At 39.6% G+C, this 24,611-nt stretch overlaps 1 non-coding gene across 1 annotated transcript; it reads left to right on the forward strand.

The window, feature by feature from the left end:
- Window positions 1-666: 666 nt before the first annotated feature.
- Window positions 667-773, forward strand: LOC141423561 (U6 spliceosomal RNA). The gene has a single exon (XR_012448406.1). It is a non-coding gene; the product is annotated as a U6 spliceosomal RNA (small nuclear RNA).
- The last annotated feature ends 23,838 nt before the right edge of the window (window positions 774-24,611 follow it).

Consider the following 24,611-nt stretch of genomic DNA (forward strand, 5'->3'; position numbering starts at 1 on the left):
AGTTATTTCTAAACTAAGTCAAATTTCCCCTCCCCTCACCCACCCAAAGAGAACTGCATCACTGTGACTTCTGGAATCTGGCATTTGTGTGAGCCTAACTTTGCCAGGTGACTGGGAATTCTGCAGCCTTTCTGGAGCGAGACCCCTCATCCTATCTACAATGTCTGATATGAGCAGAAAGATCAGAGAGACAATGAAGAAGTATAAAGATGCAACCTCATGGGAGACTCAGCAAACTAATGAAACAACTTACACACCATGAGCCCATCACCCACTGCCAAAGGAAGTCACTGCCAGACAGAGGGCTGAAGCAACAGGTGCAGGGGTAGACCTGAAAGAGCCAGCAGAGACTACATCTGGGTTAGCTCTTCCCCTGAGGCAGGTACTGTTGTTAGGAGAAAATTGGGGCATAAAGAGATTAGGAACCAAGTTGGGGTGCGGTGGTACATACCTGTTATCCCAGCTACTTGGAAAGCAGAGGCAGGAGGATCGTGAGTTTAAGGCTACCTTAGAGTTAGTTAGCAAAAACCTGTCTCAGATACAAAATACTGGTAAAAGGGCTGGGAGTATGGCTTAAGTGGTAGAACATTTGCCTAGCAAGCAAGAGTCCTTGGGTTCAATCCCTAGTACCACTGAGAAAGGAAGAGAGAGAGAGAGAGAGAGAGAGAGATCACTTTGGCAGCACATTTACTAAAATTGGAACGATACAGAGAAGATTAGCATGACCCCTGCACAAGGATAACACACAAATTTGTGAAGCATTCCATATTTTTCTCAGCCATAAACAATAATGACATGTGGTTTGAAGATAAATGGATGCAATTGGAGAACTTCATGTTAAGTGAAGTAAGCCAGGATCAGAAACACAAAAGCTGTATGTTTTCTCTCATACATGGAAGATCGATCCAAAGGTAAACATATACACAAAAACAAGCATGATCATATACAAACTCAGATGTAAAACTGTTTGTAACAGTGGAACTACTCTATGGAACTTAGAAAAAGAAGGAAAGGAAAGGAAAATGAAAGAGCATCAGTAATATCGCATAACATGATATTTGAAGGCAGAGGACATAAGGATGTGTATTGAAAGCTGTTGAAAAATGGGAGGGTGGGAAGTAAAGGGGTAAGGGAGAGTGATGGAAGGGCAACCCATGTGAAATGGACCAAAGTAAAGTGTGCCCACAGTGGGCACACATTGAGAAACCTCTTTGAAATCAACTTAAATATTAATAATGAAAAACAAGACTGTAAAATAGATACAGTGTGTGAGGGGAGGTGCTAGTGGGAAGAGGGAGGGTGAGTGAAGGAGATTAAAGTGAGGGTATATGGTTGCCAAACTTCATATACTTATATGAAACAGAACTAAGAAACCTTTTGCAATTGCTTTAAGTGGAGTGGGGAGGGGCTGAGGGGGAGAGATGATGGGGGCAATGCAAATAATGTACAATGTAAGTCTAGTTGGAATTGTCACTATGAATCCCCCCCATATAATGAATGTATTCTAATAAAATTTGTTATAAAAAAATCATATGAAAGAGAGAGAGCAAGAGAGAGAGAGATCAGGTGCCTATGTGTGGGTCACATGGTGTGAAGAGGCAAGATTTGAAGCCAGGATTTGAACTCTTGGCCACCTAGCTCCAGAGCTTGGGAACTTGGTGTGTACATAGGCAACCTCTTGAAGCATGAATGTGAAATGTAAGGCAGGACTGTCCAGTAGATGTAATGTGAGCCATTTACATTATTTTGAAATTTTTAGTAGTCACACACTTAAGAAAAAATAAGAATGTGGTAAAACTAGTTTTACTATTATCATATATTTTATTTAACCTGATATCCAAAATATTATCATTTTATGTGTAATTAACATAAAAATGAAATCATTGATGAGATAGTTCACTTTTTTTTAGTACTGAGTCTTCAAAATTTCATGGATATTTTCTACTTGACAGTCTCTATTTGGACCAGCCACATTTCCAGTGCACATGTGGACATCACAGGTCTAGAGAGTTGGAAAGGAGAAGAGGAAGACAATGCAGTGAGGAATGGCCTGTGCAAAAGCTCAGGACAGAAGTGCTCTGAGCATTAGGGGATTCTTTCATGAACTGCCTGAGTCAGTCTGCCCTACTAGCAGCTTCCATGAAAATGCCTCCCCCTCACTCCCACCACCCCACTTGCCTCTAGTGGCAGAAAGTCAGAGCTGAGAGTGCACATCCAAATGAGGCTCTCCCATTATCCCATGACCACAGAGGCTTTCAGACCCACCGTAAGTATGAGGAAGAACCTGCTTTTAAACACACCCCTGGAAGTCTTACAGCCCAAGACCTAGTCTGGCAAGAGGACCCTTCATCTCCACCCAGCCTCCCTTACCTCCAAACCCTGTCCCTCCTCTCCCTGCCAGGCACTGCCTTCTCAGGCTCATTCTTCACTGTCCTCCCTTCCCTAACCTACCTCTACCCTCTTCCTCATTCCTGATTTCATACCTTGGCTGCTACTCTGCTTTCTTACCATCTGGCTTTGCCTCTCCAGACCTCCTCCACTAAATTCTTTAGAACCCTGATACAGTTCTTTACATGATCCATGGAAGGCCTGGCTCTAAACTGCCAGCACCACTTAGGCCACACCATTCAACATTGTCCCATTAGTTTCACAGCCAACTTGTCCCCCAACCAGAGCTATATCTTTTACCAATACAGTGTCAGATGTATGTTAGGCAACTTAAAAGTAAGTGCTATAAGAGTAAAGCCTTGAAACAGAGTTCTTGTGACAACAGGACTCTTAATAGAGGACAACTGAGGTAACTACATTTTTTTTTCCTTTTTTTTTAATTTTTTTTTTCATTTTTCTTTTATTATTCATATGTGCATACAAGGCTTTGTTCATTTCTCCCCCCCTGCCCCCACCCCTCCCTTACCACCCACTCCGCCCCCTCCCTCTCCCCCCCCTCAATACCCAGCAGAAACTATTTTGCCCTTATTTCTAATTTTGTTGTAGAGAAAGTATAAGCAATAATAGGAAGGAACAAGGGTTTTTGCTGATAGCTATACAGGGCATTGACTCACATTGATTTCCTGTGCGTGGGTGTTACCTTCTAGGTTAATTCTTTTTGATCTAACCTTTTCTCTAGTACCTGTTCCCCTTTTCCTATTGGCCTCAGTTGCTTTAAGGTATCTGCTTTAGAGGTAACTACATTTTATAGTTACTGTGCTTTGGCCAAATAATGTCCTATTGAATCATTTCTTAAAGTCTGTCTAATCACAGCACTAACTACAAATTCTTCATTTGCACAAGAAACATTGATATGCAGTCATGTGAGCTATGTCCACATCTAAGTCATTTAGAAGTGCTGGCATTCATATTTCTAGATGTGCAGGCAGGAACAAACTGAGAGATGCTCATTTATAGATAAGCAGGTCATAAAAATGTGGGCAAGCTGTAAACAATATCAAGTGTTAGGGTCAGCGGCCACCAAAGATACAAGACATGTAAATAAATAATGTTCTCCAAAGTTTGCAGTAATACCCTATTCCCATATAACCCTCAGAAATCTTATCAGCCAATCTTCGTCAAACACTACTAGGGCAATGCCTCTGTTTCTGGGAAAAAGGTGGCTTCAGATGAAACAAGAAGTTGCTGGGACCATTACCGTGGTATGCTGTAAACCACAGGTCTGAATCTCTGATCTACTGATAATTTGCAGGTTGTTTCCTCTCTGAACTGCTTCTCTTCTCATCTGTGAAATGGGAGTAAATAAACTTACAACATAAGGCAGAGTTCAACGCCAGGTAGATTGCAAACATATTGTGGGGCTCTGTGCTCCCCAAATGGAGCCCCGGGGAAGAGAACGAGAATGAGTGTGCCTCAAAACGTGGGATGGAGTTTTGGATCTAATTTTATGAAGGGAATTATGTGGGGAGTATGAACTTCAGGAAAAGAGAGAATTAAGCACATCTTTAACTCATGGCACAAATCACCTTCTTATTTTATATATGTCTCTATCCTGGTTCCTATTTGCTACCTCCCCCGGGTCACTAATATGTACTTGGGTGTGTGCATATAGTAAGTAATACATTTAAATTTTTATGATGTTGTATTATAACCCTGTATATCTTAAATCCATATGAATATATTTAAAATGTATATATGTATATATACATGTGTATATCATATCACATATATATACATAATGGACTATGGAACTACATAAGGACTATGGAACTCATGACTTAATTCTCTTTTTCTTGCTTCTTTTTCCCACAGTCCTATGCTTTTAAGTCTTGTTCGTGTGCTTGATGTACCCTATGCCTGTGACAGTGACACAGGCAGACCATGAAGCATAATGGTTGGGAGTGCATCCTCAGGAACCAGCATAGCCCCTTTAAAAGCTGTGTGAACTTGGCCCATTTACTCAACTCCCTCAATCCTTAGTTTTATTTCTAAAACAGTGATAGTAAAATAGTCTACTTCATGAAATACTGAGAGCATGTAAAGTTCTTAACATAAATGAGAATCTAGCAAGTGTCATCCAACATTAGTATCGCCATTGTCACCATCACTGCTATTCCCACATCTACTGCCACAGCGAATATCCTCATACACATTCCTTTATGGACCTGTGCCTGGGTTTCTCTGGGTGTATACTCTAGAAAGGGATGGCTGGGTCATATGGTGTAGGCACACTGAAGTTCACCATGTATTGCCAACTTTCTCTCCAGAATGACTACCCTAATTGACACATTCCCACCATCAGTTCCTGAGGGTTCTGGGAAAAGTTGTCTCAGCCAATGAAGCACAGATTTTAGCAAGTCTTCCCTCCAGTTCCACTGACATCATCCATCTCAGTGATTCCTGTCCAATTTGGGTAGAGAAACAGCTCTATGACATGTGGCCAAGTTAGCAGCCTGTGCTGTTCTGGACCCCAGAGCCCTAAGCCTTGTGAGGGTCATCAAATAGAGGATCTGAATCATCCTGGGTTGGGAAAGGGGACACAAAGTCCTCCCCTGGGTTTCTGCCCAGCACACTGTAGGAGGCCATAAACCTTTTACATCCACCTCACCCCTAAGAATACCTTCTTCTGGCAGCCACTGTCCTTGATGAGTAATGTCAGCCCAGGACAAAAGACAGAGATCCACTGAAGCAAAGATGGGCCTGGAGCTCCTTTAGGTCAGGGCCTAAAGGAGCTGGAGGCTGCTAACATGACCTGATAAACTTCCCCTTGTCCAAAATTCTCCTGTTGTCAAAGATCACTCCATGGTCTAGAGCATACCAGAAATGCCATAATTTAATTCAGTCTTTGAGTTAAGCCTGCATTTTCTCTAGAAGACTGTGCAGTATCTACACACTAGGGGAGGACTCTAGGCTCAACACCTGTTAGTCCTAGAGGGTAGAAGTAGCTGAGCAGAGCCCCTGAGGGACTTGGGCACTTGACAAATGTTTGGTAGGTGAAGCATAATGAATGCTTTCTGGGATTGGAAGATATGTGTCTCAGGCTTTCTGGGGAGAATGAGTATAGCTCCAGGGGAGATTCTGGGGCTCACTCATGGGGGTCATTTACATCCAACCTGTCACCCTCATTACCATAAGATGTTAAATGTAATAGCTGCCCAGTAATCCCAGATCTATTCCTGGAACTTAATAACTTTCAAAATATTTGTTTTTATGAGATACGAGTAAAATTCCATTCCCTCTATATCTCCCTCACAAGAGTTCATTGAACTTTAAAAGAAGAACCCAAGTAAGTCTTCCATTGCTTCACCCGCTGGTGAGCTGATTCTTACATAGACTGCAGGCTCCTACTTGTGCTGAAGCTGTTAGAAAGTGAAATTGACCATTGGACGAATGAAAGTGTGTAGCCCCCAAGGATGTGAGGAGCACAGATAAAGCCCTCATTTGGTAATGAGCAGAACAATCATGTGACTTGATTTGGCTTGAGGCTTTCATACTCTGGTTTGAGCAATACCTATTATGCATTCAAAAATTGGGATCTAAGAAAAGGTATTGGAAAAATTGGCATGGTAATGGATCACTAATTTTTAAATATTGCTCTGGCTTCTTTTTACTTTTTTTCTATTTTTATTTTGAGACAGGGTCTTGCTCAGCTACTTAGGCTGGCCTTGAACTCATAACTATCCTCCATCCTCAGCATCCTAAGTAGCTAGAATTATAGGCATATGACACCACTTACTACTTCTTATTCTAAGTAATTTTTAGGTGGACCAAGCTGATGACATTTAGTAGGTTCCCAGTAAATAGTTGACAGGTAAGCAGACAGTGAAGAACAGATTTCTTACTCTGTTCCTAGATCTCACAGCAGTGGAGAACAACCTCATGTTACCACATAATCAATTTCTTGATGCTATAAGACATATATTAGTTAAAATAAGAGGCATGCTGAAATGTTACATAAAAATCCAAGCTGGAGGCTGGCGATGCCCCAGCTGAAGAACTAGTCTGAGGCATACACAATGGAATACAAGGAGCTTAAGGCCAGGTCAACAGCTGCTTCAAGGGAAAGAAGCAAAGTCCCTGGAGATCAGTGTTAGGAAGTGGGTCAGCCTGAGGAACAGTGATGCTTACAACAAACCCTTAGGGGCAAGGACTGATACTGCAAAGCCAAGGATGAATTGGGCAGGGAGCATCGGGCGGAAGAGCTGGATTGAAATGTAATACTGGGAGTTGGGTTTGGGGGGAGGATCAGATATGCAAGGACAGAAGAGACCATAATGAGTAAAATAACAAGGTATAAAAGAAGCTGAGGGTTGAGGCCTGAATCTAGAGGTCAGAGAGGGCTGTTCTATTACAATTTTTCTTTGTCCATGCTTTCTCCCTTTCTAGCCTATTACATCCAATCTTGCACATACAGAGAGCAGGGATCAAGCTCTACCCCATGGCAGGTAGGGGAGGGTGTCTTCTGAGTTTTCATCTTTCCACTTTGGTGCCAAATTTATATCAATGAGTGTTTCCATCTCTTTTTTCTGGAATCAGGCCTTGCTGAATCCCAGCCTCTGTGGACCTCCAAAGTAAGACCTATTTAACCCCCATGCAAAGATTTTCTCTGCTCCAAAAGAAACAGTCACAAGAACAGAAATTTAAGTAAATACTACCCAGGCATCTGGGACCTGGTCCTACCCACTGTAGCCTATCCCTGACTTTAGCCCTCAATTCTGAACCTCAATTCTAAAAACTTTTATGGAGCCCTTACAAAGATGCAGTTACGAACCAGACACATCTCCTAGCCTTTCAGCCTAGTGAGAGATAGAGTCCAGTTAGCATGAAGTCTCAGTAAAATATGATAAATACTGAGCTAGGGAAATGGAAGCAGCTAGGTGGATAGCTAACCCGAAATGGGGGAGGGAGGGTGTGACAGGAAAGACTTCTAGAGGAAGTGAGAGCTAAATCCTGATGCAAGGGACAAGTGGAAGTGAACCAGAGAAGAGGTCTGTGGGTGTGCGTGGGCAATGATGTTGGAGGAAGTTCAATGGCACAGAAATGAAAGAAAGTAGGACAAGCTTAAGGATCTGAGCATAACATGGCTGAAACCACAGAGGCTACCCCACTTACAGCTCCGTGAGCTTAAACAGGCTACCAGACTTCTTTAAGACACATTCTCTCATTTACAAAATGAAGGAAACATAGAGATATATGACAGAACACAATGATAGAACCTAGCTGGGTGTCTGACTTGTGGTAGATGCTCAGTATAGCTTTCTTAAATAAGCAGAACTTAGCAGCAGACATGAACATATAGTACAAAAGGGAACAATTTTAAAGAGTAACTGCATTTGTTAGGTTCAAAGGTACCTAGTAATTATTAGCATTCTTCAGACTCAACCATGATTATCTGACTCTGTTCCCCATAGTTGCAGGTGGTGACCTCATTTTTTAAATTTTTTTGTGGGTACAGACTGTGGCTGCTTCTATTAGGCAGGGCTACAGTAGGCTCATAGCTCATCTATCCTACTCAATTGCTTAGCAGAATTCATTTCCAAAGCCCATTAACCAAGGTTCACCCCGACACTGAAGAGCATAGTTCTAGCAGCCTGATCCCCCTCACATCTATTGACTGATACTCTGCTGCATTGACAGATACCCTTAGTTCTTTCTCTGACCCCTGTCCCTTTCCCTGTCCCATGCCTGGTTGTCCTGAGCCTACTGAGCACTGGCTGTACCCTTAGTGAATCCAGCTACTTAGGTGTAGAGTCCAGGGCACCACCTAAAGTTCCCTTTACCTCAGATCAGTGCCATAAGCACTGCACAGCATGGCTAATTATCACTGTCCTCATTAATTTAAAAGTACTATATCTGCTAAAAGGAATTTTCATCTCTGTGGAATTAGGTGCCACTCTAATGCACCTCACAATAGAAAGTAATCCATGCTATGATAACTTTACTTCCCTCCCCTGGACCCTGATAATCTCTAAATCTCCTTCAATAAGGTGCTGCTCATACTTTGGTACCAACCTTGTCCTTGGATAGCAAAGTGGTGGTGAGGAGTGTGACTTATTATAAACACTAACTAAATATCTAATCAATCATCTCAATGATTCTGTTTTTACCTTGGTATTCCAGGATTAAATTATTGAAGAAAAGTTAATAAAAAGAGAAGTGAACTGATAAGTGGGCCTAAACTTTGAACGGTGCCAAGAAATCACTTAAACGCCTCCATGGCATTCTGTACCCTCCGATGTTCCATCACTTGCTTGCCTGTCTCAGGGGCCGGGTCCACCATGCTGAATAAAGGAAACAGCTGTCACTCTTGGACATCTTCCTCACAAGAAGCCTGCACTATCTCTTGACACTGCTGCCTTAGTCTCTGTATTCACAGAATATCAGCAGGTCTTTCCCCTCCAGCAGACCTCTGACCTGATGCTAATCCAATCTCCTTAGGTTTCAGGAAACAGGTAAGCCCATCTCAGGAGAAGCTGTTTACTCTGGTTCTCAAGCCCTCCTCATTCTTTCAGTCATTTAAGATCGGTGTCTTTTATACCTCTTGTTTTTATACATGTGCATGCAGGGATATAGAACTTTAGATGCATATCATATACAATGCTTTTTTTTCTGAGACAGAATGTTGCTGAGTATCCCAGGCTGGACTCAAACTTGCAATCCTCCTGCCTCAACTTCCTAAGTGCTGGAATTGAAGATGTGGGTCACCATGCCCTATGTATACAATGCTTTTGATTGAACTTTTAAAATGTTCTTGCTCCCAGGGTCTGAACCACAAAAGTTAATAGGACTTTTATCTGTTCTCCAAAAATGTAATCCATGCTACTTCCCTTAGAAGTCTTCATTGTCTACCTAAGAACCATTTGTCACCTGACTCCATCCCTTGTATATGATGTCCTGCCACCTAGCCATCCAGCCTACCTAGAGCATTTACTACTTGTCTCATTGAGACTCACAGTGACCCTGGATCCTTGAGTGTATGAACTTAGTTGTAGACTAATTATCCTACTTCAGACTCAAGAATTTATCGGTGCTATCTTTCTAATGACTCCCCCTTGGCCTTGTCTTGGAATTCAAACACACAGCATTTGCTCCATCTTTGACCAACCTGATCCACTATTCTTCCCACTCCCATCAGCCTAAAGCCACAGTGATGATAACTAAGCCAGCTTCTCTTTTAAGTTGTGGGACATGGAACCTGGCACCCTGATTCAGTAGTAGTGATGATGATTCCACTGGCTCTTGAGTCTCAGAGGATGATGTCCCTATATAAGACCTTCTCCTAAATTCAGAGTCTCCAGCACAGATGCCTATAGAGAAGACCAGACTTTGATTCAGAAAGTCCTAGACTATCAGGTCCAACAGGTAGAAATTTATTTGTCTTATTCACTGATGTTTCCCAATACCTAGGCTAGGGCTCAAAACTCATACCAGAATGCATGAATTATAAGAATATATAAAAGAATTGCAAGTTTGGAAAATAAACACTAAAGGGATTCTTATGTTTTAAAAAGAGAAAATTTTAAGAGGAATTTAACGAAGTTTTAATTCTAAAAACTGAAGGACTTAGCTATAGAATATAAGAGATAGCATTAGATAGTGTTAATAGCACAGAACTTGATTCAGACTGCCCAGGTTCAAATCATAGCTTTAATGCTTACCACACAGTCAATGTAAGCAAGTTATACAGCCTCTCTTAGCTTGGTTTTCTCATTTGCAAAATGGGGCTAATAACACCACTTGCCTTACAGAGCGCTGTGGAAATTATATGGAAGGGGGGGAATACCATTCTGGTTAGAAAGTCAGTCACTATCACTGTTCGCCCTTGTCAGTAATAACATTATCTTGTCAGTGGTGGCATTATCTCACACTATCGTGACAGTTTCCTAGAAGCATGTGTGGAAATACATCCACTGATCATCTAAGCTTGGATGGAAAAAAAGAGTCATGTCTGCCCTAGACTAGACTCTAAATTTATCAAAAGTAAGAACTGTGTCTATTCACTCTGCACCTTGAAAAAAATCTGTCAATAAGCCTTTGTTCAAGTATTTGAGTAATGTCTCTACTCTGCCTATAATTCCACATAATGAATTGTTGCAATGATAGTGCTGTGATCCCATAGTAAATATTAGTCCTAGGTGGTGGTAGTATGTTAAGAATACAAAGCTCCAACAAAAACGTCCATACATTCCAAGAAAGATTAAAGCTATAGCAGAATTTCCCCCATAGTACCACACGTGGGCACTTTGCTGATTTATGTCCTCTTTTTTCCTTTCTCCAGAAGTCTTTTCTTTTTTTCTATCCCATCTGAGTTGTAAAAAAACCTCTTTGAGGATATTGCGGTCTTGTAGCAATAACTCATCTATATTTCACAATTAAATGCTATAAAAGGCAATACTCACAAGCTTGCCAATGAATTTCCCAGCTGCCTTCGCTATTATCTATGGAAATGGCAACATCTCTTTCTTTTGTTAGCATACAGCTGATGGAAGTCTCCAAGAACAGCTTGATTTAAAAAAAAAAGTTATCCAGTATCAAATTAAGTAAACAGAACTGAATTATCTAGATTTTTACCTCTAAACGTGAGTCCCAGATTACTTCAATGTGTTTCTGTGATTTACTAGGGTCACAGAAAGAATATTCCTCATAAGAAGTCCTAAGAAAGGGAGAGAGAATTTTAGAAATGAGGTGTTCTGTAACAGAGGACAAAGTAAATTGTAGTAATGTGTGGCTTTGGATTTTAGTTAGGATTTCTCTTAATCTCAGAAAAGAACTAATACCCACAAGCTTAGGCTACTCTGCTTAAAATTTCACAGATTATGCTGGTTACTTATTCAGGATAAAGCATGTAGGGTGGATCTGAGGACCTAGCTCTGGATGTGCGGTAGCTACTGAGCAGGACAATGTTAGGATGGAAGATGATGGCTGGTCCAGTTGAGTTGAAAGTTGAGATGGATAGATATTCAGACAAAAAGTCAGCAACACTTAGTCCTTGTGTTAGGACAATTGTCTTTACATAGCACCACCTTCTTGGGGAAAAAAACATAAAATACTAAGAAGACCAAATTTTTTAATTTAAAGACATGCTTAAGCATAAAGTTAGTGTGAAGACAGTGGTTGCAAATTCTTCAGTTATATATCTATTTCACACAAGTTATCTATGTTTAAAACTATTTCAGAAATGTTTAGTAAAGGATATGCTGATAGAAATTAACCAATCTTTAAAATTGCTGATATAAGCAGATTCTTAAAATTTTTTTCAAATGATTTAGCAGTTTAATATGCTCTCTTTGACAGTCTGGAACAAAGTAAGTACACAGATTCTGGCTTTAAAGAACAAAGAATTATTTTTCTTTGAATGACAGAGCAACTGAATCAAACAGAATCTTATGGCTTTGATCCAGAGGAAGTGAGATGGCCTCAAACTATGAAAAAGTCCACCCTGACTTTTTCTAGAAGAAATAGACCCATGTAGGTGAGTCAGATGAGGCATCAGTGTCAAAGGACCCTATCGTCTTTTCGGTAGACTCTAATCCCCTTCACTTTGCTCTGTTTGTTTTTTACATGGCGCTTACCTCCTTCTAACAGACAATATTTACTTTTTATTGTCTGTCTCTCTTTACTAGAATGTAAGCAAAAGGGAAGGGACTTTTTCCACTTTTGTTTGTGCATTTATATCAACTTGCTAGCACAGCTCTCGGTAATCGTAAATTGAATTAAATGAATATCCATTTCCAGACATATCTTGAAAATGAAATCAGTTTTTTCAGGTAAATGGTGGTATGAACAATTGATGTGGTCCTTCCCTCTTTCTTCTATATGGAACATTGGCATAAGTGCTGGAGCTGCTCTGGCCATCAGGTGTCTGAGGGAATGGCCAGGAGAATTTCAGGTTCTTTCAGCATTACATCAAACGTTGATATAGTTTGGATCTTCATTTCCTTCAGAGGCTTGATTCCCAGCGCATGAAACAGTGATAGAACCTTTAGGAGATGGAGCCTAGTGGAAGGAAGTTAGGCCACGTGGGGGCATGCCCTCAAAAGGAGATTGTGGGATACCAGTCTCTTCCTCTCTCTTTTTGCTTCCTAGCTGCCATGAGGTGAGCAGCTTCCTCGGCCATACTCTCCCTCCAGAATGTGCTGCCTCACCACAGGCCCCAAAGCTATGGCCAACTGACCGTGGACTGAACCTATAAAAAATGTAAGCCAAAATAAACGCTTCTTTTTTTAAGTTGATTATTTCAGGAATCTCTTATGAGAACAGTAAGCTAACAGAGACACTCAATCAATACCAACAAGTGTCTACTCCAGGATCTCTTATAAAACAGGAAAAAGAAATCCTCTTGTTTAATCTAATGCTCTAGTCATTTATCAGTCCATTCCCAGATTGGTGTTCCATTTGCTTACGAATGGTATTTCTAAACTCTGTGGCCAAGTGACTATAGTCATCAGAAGCACCAGTGGGACTTGGAGCATACAAGGAAAAGAGAAGCTGAAGAGTATCTCCCCTTTTTCCTCTCTTCCAGGCAGTAGCTCCAGTATTATCTTTGTCATCTCCGTGGTTGCTGATAATGGCTCAGGTCCTCTTTACTGGTCCCAGTTCTCATCCAGCAGCCTGTTTATAGATCTTACAGATGTAGGTGGCTCTGTCTCCTGAGCTCTGGTAAACACCATCTCCTTCCCTTGTCCCTTGAGTACTGTGGATGATAATGGCTTCCTGCTGTTACTAAGCTCTAAATTGCTAATCTATAAGAAGCCTTATGTGCCTTCTCAGCTCTACCAGCCCGTTGGTAGCTAGTGCCCTGTACTAAATTATTTCTATTGGAATACCTAGCATAAACTGGGTTTTGCTGACTGGATCCTAACTGATGTGGCATCTTAGTTGAGTTTTCCATAATTTGTACAAATTGCTTTCCAAATTTATTCAAACTTTAAAAAATAATTAAAGCTTCTTCATCTTGTTGATTGTTAGATTTGCTACCTTCTTTTTTAATACAATATAAAACTTTGCAAATTAGAGTCAAAATTACAGGACTAATCAAAGTCTGTCCATCTTCCTATACTGGGTAGGAGTAGTAGAACAATAATGATTCCGTCTTGGATTGCCGATTGTTTCTTTTTTTTTTTTTGGCATTTATAATAGTCTCTTAAGAGTTTATTATAAACCTGTTTCATAGGCCACAGAAAATAAAAGGACTATATATAGCCTTTTGATAAATGCTATTTGCTTCTTGAACATGATGTTGAGTCAGGCCAAATTCAAACCTATAACAAGTCATGAGAGTCCATCTTATGTCCAATAATACAGGTTGAACTGGAAAATACATTATTACTTCTTCCTTTATCGCCATGCCAACTACATGCATCTGATGCTCATAGGAGTAGGTGTAAGACAAAAATATCTAATTGCTCAGAATTAAAGGTATGTCCAATCAATTTTGAAGTGTTGATGAAAGGGCCTAACATCTTTTTGCTGGTACCCTTCTGAATATGTGCATGTCCATGTTATGTGAAATTTCTTTGTGGACTTTTCCAAGTCTCAAATCTAATCATGGTTAAGCCAACAAAGGGATTACAGTTTTACCAAGAGTTTATTTTGCAAGACTGCTACCTAGTTCTGCCAGATACAGTATCCTGTTTTCTTTCCACTATGCTGAGCCCAAAGATCCCATTAAATAAAGTTGAACTCTTCAGTTATGTAGAAACATAAACAATTTGCTCAGTGTATTTTGGAAAAAATAACATTGTCATATTAAATATTAAATAATGCCATATATTAATATATTTAATATATCAATTAATTAATATATTTAATATATCAATATAATTGATTAATATATTTAAACATATTAAATATATTAATCAATTATATTGATATATTAATATTAAAATATATTTAATATATATTAATATACTTAATATTAAATTATTAAGTAATTTAAAATTCTGAATACGATAGAAGAAATTCTAAAATTTCTTCATTGGAAGAAAAGGCACTATATGTTCAAACACACACACACACACACACACACACTAGCAGCCATGGAGTTTACTTGATAATCCATGATGCCTGAGGGGTTTTTCAGTGGATAACCTAATAGGAAATTCTCTTCCCCTTTGTAGCATGAAGGAAATCCAGCAGAAAGCTTTGCAGAATTAAATCTAAATAATTCTCCTGATACAGTGAGTTCAGCCTAAGCTAAATATGCCATTTTGTGGGTTTGTTAATAGGTGGCTGTAGAAAGATGTTATAGATAGGGTAGCACATACAATGTAGATTTCCATAGTCTAAAGAGTCGATATTGCTTCATCTTCAATAGGCCAAACTAGTGAAATAGAAAGTCCATACCCAGATACACTTACATCCAATCACCCACTTCAGTCAAAATGAAATTATCCCTATTTCAGTATAGAAAGAAATCTATGGTATACTTTCATACTTCTATGCATGATTTCTACTAGAAACTCAAGCTATATCTCTTAGCTGCAATTTTTGTGGTGCAGTGAGTAATACCTGGGTAGGAAATGGTGATAATGGAAGAGGGTTGTAGAATGGAGTCATCTGAAAGGACATTCATTAATAACCCCATGCCACACTGCATTTTTGTTTGCTCACATGATGGCTACTCAAGGAGCATGACTGAATCTTTCCACATTACTGAAGAGATTACATTTTCCAAAATGGATGCAGTAATATTTCGTAATCTTCTATGTGACCTTGTCCCTTCCCTATCAAGTACCGCATTTAATCCCCTTGGTTTAAATGTAGGTTGAGTATTTGACTGTCTCCACTAGCAGAATATGACAAAAGTGATGCTGAGTGACTTCTAAGACTGGGTAAGGAGGAGATCCAAGATGGTGACTAGGGTGCAGAAGCAGTCAGCATGAGCTGGGTGACTCCAAAACCTTGCTGAGATGCTAGAGACACAATTGGTGGAAATAAAGCACCAACAAGAATCAAAACTTCTGCACCTTGAACCCCTAGCCTGTGGAAAACCTCTCCACACCATGTTACACTGAGAAAACAGGTGGGCCACCCCCGCCACTGCTGCCACCACCACCACTGGGTCCAAACCTGCCTGTGAGACATTTGGCAGACCAAACAGGTGAGTGCCAAGCATCATGCAGAATTCCCCCAGCCACCCCCAGGATAAACCAGCACAGCCACTGAGCAGACTGACCACCACCCCCCAAAAAAAAACTGAACAATAAATAGTGAACTGTAATCTAGCACACAGTGGAAGGGGCAGGACTGCCAAAAGTGCTGGAGAAAGGGGGAGGGGCAAGGAACTAATTCAGCAGAACTATCAGTAAACAAATGCTGGAAAGGCAGGAAGGTCGACAGCAGGCCAGTGATAAGCCACTCCCTGAAGCAGGGCAGGTAGTGGGCCACAAAGTTCATCTCTTGAGCCAGTGAGCAACAGCCAAAGTCAAACTGCCCCTTAAAATTGAAAAACAAACAGCACACCATCATAACACACTGACAGTGGGGTGGGGTGGGGGGGTGGCTGACAGATCACTGACCCTGCCCCAGAGAAAGGGGGCAGGGCAAAGAAACAAGCCCCCAGTAAACAAACACTGCAAAAAGCCACCTCCAAAGCAGGACAGCTAGTGGACTAAAGAGCTGATCTCCTGAACCTGAGGACAGCATGCAAACTTAAACAGCCACAACTCACTGAGGGAGGAGCTGACCAAGCAGCTGCAGCTGAAAGACAGAAGAACAAAACACTACTCACAAGCCAATCACCTGGTGAGTCTACGACAGAGCTTCTGCTCAAATACCAACACCAGGACTGGATGCTGGAGGAGTAACTCCAGAACTTAAACTAAGACTGAAATTCTGTTGTTCCTGAACCCAGAGGTTTTTGTTTGGTTGGTTGGTTGGTTTTTGTTTGTTTGTTTGTTCATTTCTCCCCATTGATTTCTTTGGGGTTTTTGTTGTTGTTGTTAGTTTTGTTATTACAGGTTTTTATTTTTACTTTTACTCCTATTATCTTTTTTTTTCTCTTTCTACACTATCAACTTTGCCATCATCATCCTCTCATCCCTACTCTCACCCCCTTCACTCTCCCTCCTTCTCCTGTTCTAAAAGCCATTGCTCCCCTCTGCAACAACTCGTTCTGCCCCTTCTCACCCACTCTCTTCCCCCAGCCCTCACCTTTCAATCCCATTCTCCCCCAGTCTGTCACCAGGCTATCTTTCCCTCCTTCACACTCATCACCCACTGACCAACCTACTATACCAACTTTACACAACCCCAAACTCCTGCAATCCTTAACGCAAACAGCCTCTTATACAACAACAGAAATATACCCAAACAAACACAAGGACCACAAAAACAGCAGCCTCCACACTTCTTTCCCTACTCACCCACCTCACTTCCCATCTCCCCCTTTAGCACCACCCTATCCAACTCCCCAAATTTCTATAGCTAGCATTACAAACATTAACCCCCCCACCTCCCACTGCTTATAGATATTACCACAAAAGGATTTTATATATAACACATAAACTACTGGTAGGTTATTAAACCTTTGAATTAGTTAATACTAAATTATACCCAGACCACAGACAGAAATAGCACACCACCTTAGTTAAAAACCCAAGAGAGCCACAAAACAAAAATTAAATCAAGGGAAAGAAAACAGTGACTGAAACCACCAACTAGCCTATCAAGAACATAGTTGCACAATACCAAGTGTAGCAATGGGAAGAAGAAAAAGGGATGGAAACCATTCTCACCCCAAAAATAATTTAATACAGATTCAGAGGGAAATGAAAAAAAAACAGATACCTAGTTCCAGACTCCAACAAAACAAAAATAAGTGACACTAAAGAACCCAACAATGTCCACAAGAACATCCTCAGAGAAGAAATCCTGCATTAAATCCCTGAGAATTTCATGGAGATGATACTAGACATGGTTAACCAAAACATGTAAGAGGCACTCAGGAAATTTCAAGACACCAAAAATAGAGAATATGAGAAGACACAGAAACAAATAAATGAACTCATAAGAGCCCTAAATAAACACCAAAGTGAAACAGAGAACACTATAAATAGACAAATTAAAGATGAAAATAGATAATATTAAAGAGGAAGTGACCTATGATATGGAAAACCTCAGAAAAAAGAATGAAACAGAAACATAAAACACAGTGGAAGGCCACTCCAGCAAACTAGAACAAGTAGAAGACAGACTCTCAGAACTTGAAGACAAAATGGAAATTAAAGGAAAAACTGAAGAACTGTTAGTCAAACAACTCAAGATCTGTGAAAGGAATATGCAAGAACTCACCAACTCCATCAAAAGACCAAACCCAAGAATCATGGGCATTGAAGAAGGAGAAGAGGTCCAAGCAAAAGGGATTCATAATACATTCAATAAAATAATAACAGAAAAATTCCCAAATCTAGAGAATGTTATGCCCATTCAGGTATAGGAAACCTCCAGGACACCAAACAAACTTCACCAAAATAGAACTTCCTTACAACATATTATCATTAAAACAACAAGCACAGAGAATAGAGAAAGAATATTGAAGGCTGTAAGAGAGAAAAAATAAACATAAAGATAAACCCATCAAAGGAACTAGAGAAAAGGTGAGATCAAAAAGAATTAACCTAGAAGGTAACACACACGCACAGGAAATTAATGTGAGTCAATGCCCTGTATAGCTATCCTTATCTCAACCAGCAAAAACCCTTGTTCCTTCCTATTATTGCTTATACTCTCTCTACAACAAAATTGGAAATAAGGACAAAATAGTATCTGCTGGGTATTGAGGGGGTGGGGGGGAGAGGGAGGGGGCAGAGTGGGTGGTAAGGGAGGGGGTGGGGGCGCAGGGAGAAATGAACCAAGCCTTGTATTCACATATGAATAATAAGATAAAATTTTAAAAAACCCATCAAAATCATAGCAGATTTCTCAACAGAAACCTTAACACACTCAACCCTCCCATCAAAAGACACTGTTTGGCAAACTGGATTAAAATGGAAGATCCAACAATATGTTGTTTACAGGAGACCCATCTCATTGACAGAAACAAACACTGGCTTTGGCTGAAAGGCTGGGAGAAGATTTATCAAGCCAATGGCCCCTGAAAATAGGCAGGAGTAGCAACACTTATCTCAGACAAAATAGACTTCAAAATTACATTGATCAAATGAGATAAAGGAGGACATTCCATACTAACAAAAGGGGAAATACACTAAAAGGAAATAACAATTATCAACCTATATTCACTCAAAGTCAATGCACCCAATTTCATCAAACACACTCTGAAGGACTTAAAAGCATATATAGAATCCAACACAGTGGTAGTGGGAGACTTTAATACCCCCTATCACCAATAGATAGGTCATCCAAACAAAAAATCAATAAAGAAATCCTAGAACTAAATCACACCATACATCAAATGCATCTAGACAATCTCTACAGAATATTTCATCCAACATCTGCACAATATACATTCTTCTCAGCATCCCATGGAACTTTCTCCAAAATTGATCATATCTTAGGTCACAAAGCAAGCCTCAGCAAATATAAAAAAATAGAAATAATCCCATGCATTCTATCTGATCACAATGCATTAAAACTAGAACTAAACAACAAAAACAACAGCAGAAAATATGCAAACAATTGGAAGCTGAACAACACTTTCCTCAATGATCAGTGGGTCATCAATGAAATAAAAGAAATTAAAAGGTTCCTGGAAGTTATGAAAATGAAAACATGACCTACCAGAACCTATGAGACATAGCAAAGGCAGTCCTAAGAGGAAAGTTTATAGCCATGACTGCATATATTAAAAGGAAAAAGATCTCAAATAAATGACTTAATGCTACATCTCAAACTCCTAGAAAAACAAGAACAAGCAAAACCCAAAACAAGCAGAAGGAGAGAAATAATAAAAATAATGCCCAAAATTAATGAAATAGAGACAAAAAAGAAAAAGAAAAAAACCCATACAAAGAATCAATGAAACAAAAAGCTGGTTCTTTGAAAAAAATAAACAAGAATGACAGAACCCTGGCAAATATGACTAAAATGAGGACAGAAAAAAACCCAAATTAGTAAAATCAGAAATACAAAAGGGGAGATAACAATAAATACCATAGAAATCCAGGGAATCATCAGAGACTACTTTGACAACCTATATTCCAATAAATTTAAAAATCTTGAAGAAGTGGACAAATTTGTAGATACTTATGACCATTCAAAATTGGACCAAGAGGATATTAACCACCTAAATAGATCTATAACACAAAATGAAATTGAAGCAGCAATACAGAGTCTCCCAAAAAAGAAAAGTCCAGGACATGATGGATTCTCTGCTGACTTCTGTCAGACCTTTAAAGAAGAAATAATACCAACACTTTCTTAAACTTTTCCCAAAATAGAAAGGGAAGGAATGCTGCTTAACACATTTTATGAAGCCAGTATTACACTCATCCCCAAACCAGACAAATACATATCCAAAAAGGAGAACTATAGGCCAGTCTCTTTAATGAACATCAATGAAAAAAATCCTCAGTGAAATAATGGCAAACTAAATCCAACAACATATCAGACAGATCATTCACCACCACCAAGGCAGCTTCATCCGGGAATGCAGAGGTGGTTCAATATATGCAAATCTATACATGTAATACAGCACATTAATAGAAGCAAAGACAAACCACTTGACAAGGGCACTAAAAACATACGATGGAGAAAAGACAATCTTAACAAATGTTGCTGGGAAAAGTGGTTATCTGCCTGCAGAAAACTGAAACTAGGTCCATGTTTATCACCCTGTACTAGTATCAACTCAAAATGGATCAAGGACCTTAATATCAGACCCAAAACTCTGAAGCTAGTACAGAAAAGAGCAAGGAATACTCTGGAAGCAATAGATGTAGGCAAGGACTTCCTCAATAGAACCCCAGCAGCTCAGCAACCAAGAGAAAAGATGGACAAATGGAACTACATGAAATTAAAAGGCTTCTGCACAATAAAAGAAATGGTCTCTAAACTGAAGAGACCACCCACAGAGTGGGAGAAAATATTTGCTAGCTATACATAAGACAAAGGACTGATAACCAGAATATACAGGGAACTCAAAAAACTAAATTCCCCAAAAATCAATGAACCAATAAAGAAATAAGCAACTGAACTAATAGAACTTTTTCAAAAAAGAAATTCAAATGGCCAAAAAACACATGAAAAAATGTTCATCATCTCTAGCCATAAAGTAAAGCAAATCAAAACCACACTAAGATTCCACCTTACCCCTGTTAGAATAGCTATCATAAAAAACACCACCAACAACAAATGTTGGCAAGGATGTGGGGAGAAAGAACCCTCACACACTCCTGGTGGGAATGCAAGGTAGTACAACCACTCTGGAAAGCAATATGGGGGCTTCTTAAAAAACTAAACATAGATCTGCCATATGATCCAGCAATCCCACTCCTAGGGATATACCCAAAGGAATGCGGCACAGGTTACTCCAGAGGCAACTGCACATCCATGTTTATTGCAGCACTATTCACAATAGCCAAGTTATGGAAACAACCAAGATGCCCCACTACTGACGAATGAATTAAGAAAATGTGGTAGTTATACACAATGTAATTTTACTTAGCCATGAAGAAGAATGGAATCTTATCATTTGCAAGCAAATAGATGGAACTGGAGAACATCATCTTAAGTGAAGTTAGCCAGACTCAGAAAGCCAAAAAATCATATGTTCTGTCTCATATGTGGACTTTAGATCTAAAACAAATGCAGTAATACAATTGGACTTGGGTCACATGCTAAGGGGAGAACACATACAGGAGGAATAGGGAAAGGTAGGAAACCCAAAACTTGAAAGTGTTTGATGTGCCCAGTGCAGAGGAGCTAAGACAGTAACCTTAAAATGACAGAGGTCACTTTGGGAAGGTGACCGGGAAGCAGTGAAGAGGTCTGGTTCCTCTCTGTGAACCAATTTGGGTTGTAATACACATGTGCACAGAAGCAATGCTAGGTGGGAGAAATGGCCCAGACAATGTATGTACATGTGAATACATGAATAAAGAAAAAAATAAGATTGGGTCATAAAAGGCAATGTGATTTTTCCTTTTTCACTAGGAAATTTTGAACTCAGAGTTCCATGTAAGAAATCCAAACACTCTGAACTCACCATGCCAGGCTGTTAGGAAGCCAAACTACATGGAAAGGCCAGACAAAGATATCGTATGCAACAACACACTATCACTCCCAGAAAATAGTGAATACCAATCACCAGTCCTGGAAGAACATCTTTTTATTTATTTATTTATTTTTGTGGTGCTACAGGGGTCTTGTGCTTGCTATGCAAGGGCTCTACGACTTAAGCTATGCCCTAGTCCTTTTGCTTTTAGTTTATTTTTCAGATAGGGTCTTGCACTTTTGGTCAAGCAGGCCTCAGACTATCATTCTTCTACCTTCACCTTCCAAATATCTGGGACTATAGATGCACTCCCATGCCCATCTTGTTTTTGAGATAGAATCTTACTAACTTTTTGCCAGGCTGGCTTTGAACTGTGATGGTCCTATCTCCACATCCAGAGTAGCTAGGATTACAGGTATGGATCACCCTCAACTAGTCTGGTCTAGCCTTCAGACAACAGAAGCCCCTCGTGACATCTGACTTCAGAGAACTCAGGATTCTCAGATCGGGGCCATTTAGCTGAGCTCTTCCTAAATTCTTGACTCACAAATCATGAATGAAATAAAATGATTGGGTTTTTTTTGTTGTTGTTTTGGTTTTTGGTTTTTTGCTTTACTGGGGCCTACACCTTGAGCCACTCCACCAGCCCTTTTGTGAAGGGTTTTTTCAAGATAGAGTCTTGTGAACTATTTGCCCAGACTGGCTTCAAACTGTGATCCTCCTGATCTCTACCTCCTGAGTAGCTAGGATTCAGGCATGAGCCACCAGCACCCAGCATGGTTGTTTTAAGCCACTAAATTTTAGTGTTAATTTGTTATACAGAAATATTAGCCAGACTAATTATTTCAGAACTATCTTTACTTTTTATTGGTCACTGACAGACACATTTTGGGGCAAACTCCTATATTAATGCACATTCAAAATTTCCTTGTTTTTGCTAAAACTTTTTGGAGAAAACTGAATATGCCCAGAGACATTCCTGTCCACCATTTTAACTCTTAACCTTGTGCTCCATGACCTTGAACTGAGCATGTACCAAAATGTGTCTGCAATCTTTCCTTCTTGAAGTATGACCTTAAGCTGAGCATAGTCAGGATGTGCCTGCCCCTAAATTGCTTTCTTTTATAAATAGTACAGGCTTTTTACTTTTGTACATAGGAATATGTATATGATTTCCCAAAATGACACCCATGCTTCCTTTGTTCAGGGATGGCATTGCTTTGGAAATAACTCCCATGCTCTCCTTACTTCCTGCAGGTCATACGTCTTTCTCCATTCTTGTGTTTCTTGGCCATGCTTCTTTTTTCCTTTGACCCTGTTACATATGGTTATACTACTATTCAGGCTGTTTCAAAATCTAAGAAAATCAGAAATATCTATTCACCGAAGAGAAAGGCAATCTCTGAGATAGTTGACTCCTGAACGTTCTAGCATCCTGGAATTCCTGAATTTACTCACAGTCAATGTCCCTGACAAGCAGCCTCATTGCTATCTAACCAGGCAGAGAAAATTACATTGTCTAGCACTCTTCTAAGGGAGCTTGTTCGACATATTTTTGAAAATGCAGTTTAATCAACTCCATGGTGAGAACAAAATGAAAATAGGGTAGAATGAGGAAATTTAAGTCCATTTTCAAGTGGTAATAAATAGTTGCTAAACTTCCTTTTAAGGACAGTTCTATTCTCTGTGTAGATCTTTTTGCTTTTTGAGCACCTAAAGATTTCAAATTTAGAAGAAGCACTGAATTACTCTGCAAAATAGAGGAAACTGGACCATACTTGGAAAAGTAAAAAGAACACCTCATTCTGAGTAGCCAAAATGAGAACTTTGGGGAACAGAGATATTTAACAATGTTTTGAAAGAGTTTGCTATGGAGTACATAGATAGGAACAACATTATCCCCAAAACCCCACCAGAGTTTCAGTAAATAATATGTTGCTCAATAATTCTCTTTTTGCTAGTAGTTTAGGGAAATACAGAGATGTTGAGGTTAACAAGGGGAACAAAGAGATAGCATTCAGAGATTGTCAGAAATCTAGAATTCCACACACTGATAAAGATGCAGCAAAGTCATACTATTTTTTTTATTAAAAAGAAAGGAAACTGCAAAGAAGTAGCAATTTAGCTTAAGTTATCAATTAATCCTGGAAGGCCGATTTTAAAGAAGAGTTCTAATCACATTGTCCTCTGAAGGTTGAGAGAGAGGACAGGTGCACACAGTGGAATGCCTAAGCACTGGTTATTACTTTTCTCCAGATGCTAATGGTAGTGTAGCTTTGAAGAAGAAACTTGTGGAGAAAAATGGGCAGAATGTGACACAGCAGAGTCCCATGAATACGACCCAATGCTTCTAAACCAGCTCTACTAGTGAGCCTTCATCTCTTGCTCTCTCTTCCAAACCTTTCATATTTTTTTCTCATATCTGTCTCATTCCCAAAGAATAGGTTTTAATGTGATTCTATCAACAAAAAACATGTACTAGATTATTTATTAATAATAGCCAATTATTGTTGATAATAAGTGAATATATTTTTGTATCTTAGGAGCATTTGCATTTTTTAACCAATATGAACTTTGTCCCATGAACCTGGTTGTGAGAAAAGTATCCTATTTCTTTGCTTTCTTCAAATTAAATCTAAATTTAAGCCTGAAGAGAGCCATAGAGCACTGTGAAAGGTTTTTTTCTAAACTTTTCGTACCTTCCTGAAAGCAAAATCTTCCAAAGAAATCCAATGGTCATAAATTCCCTCCCTGTAAGTTTAATAACCAGGGCAGATTGTTTCCCATTGTCACCAGAGAAAGGAAATGAATAAAGAGGATCCCCATAAGAGAGAAGGGGAAAAAAGACTTGACTCAGTTTCCCAGTTTTTATTCAGATCACAGTATCTTGAAATCCACAAAGAAAAACATTTGGAGGAGTTTCAAAAAAAACTCTACTAGAAGTCTAGTAGAATTTATTTAGCAACACATCATAAAGTGGTGAGAGACA

This window comes from Castor canadensis, chromosome 5, assembly GCF_047511655.1.
Source record: "Castor canadensis chromosome 5, mCasCan1.hap1v2, whole genome shotgun sequence".
Classification (NCBI taxonomy): domain Eukaryota; kingdom Metazoa; phylum Chordata; class Mammalia; order Rodentia; family Castoridae; genus Castor; species Castor canadensis.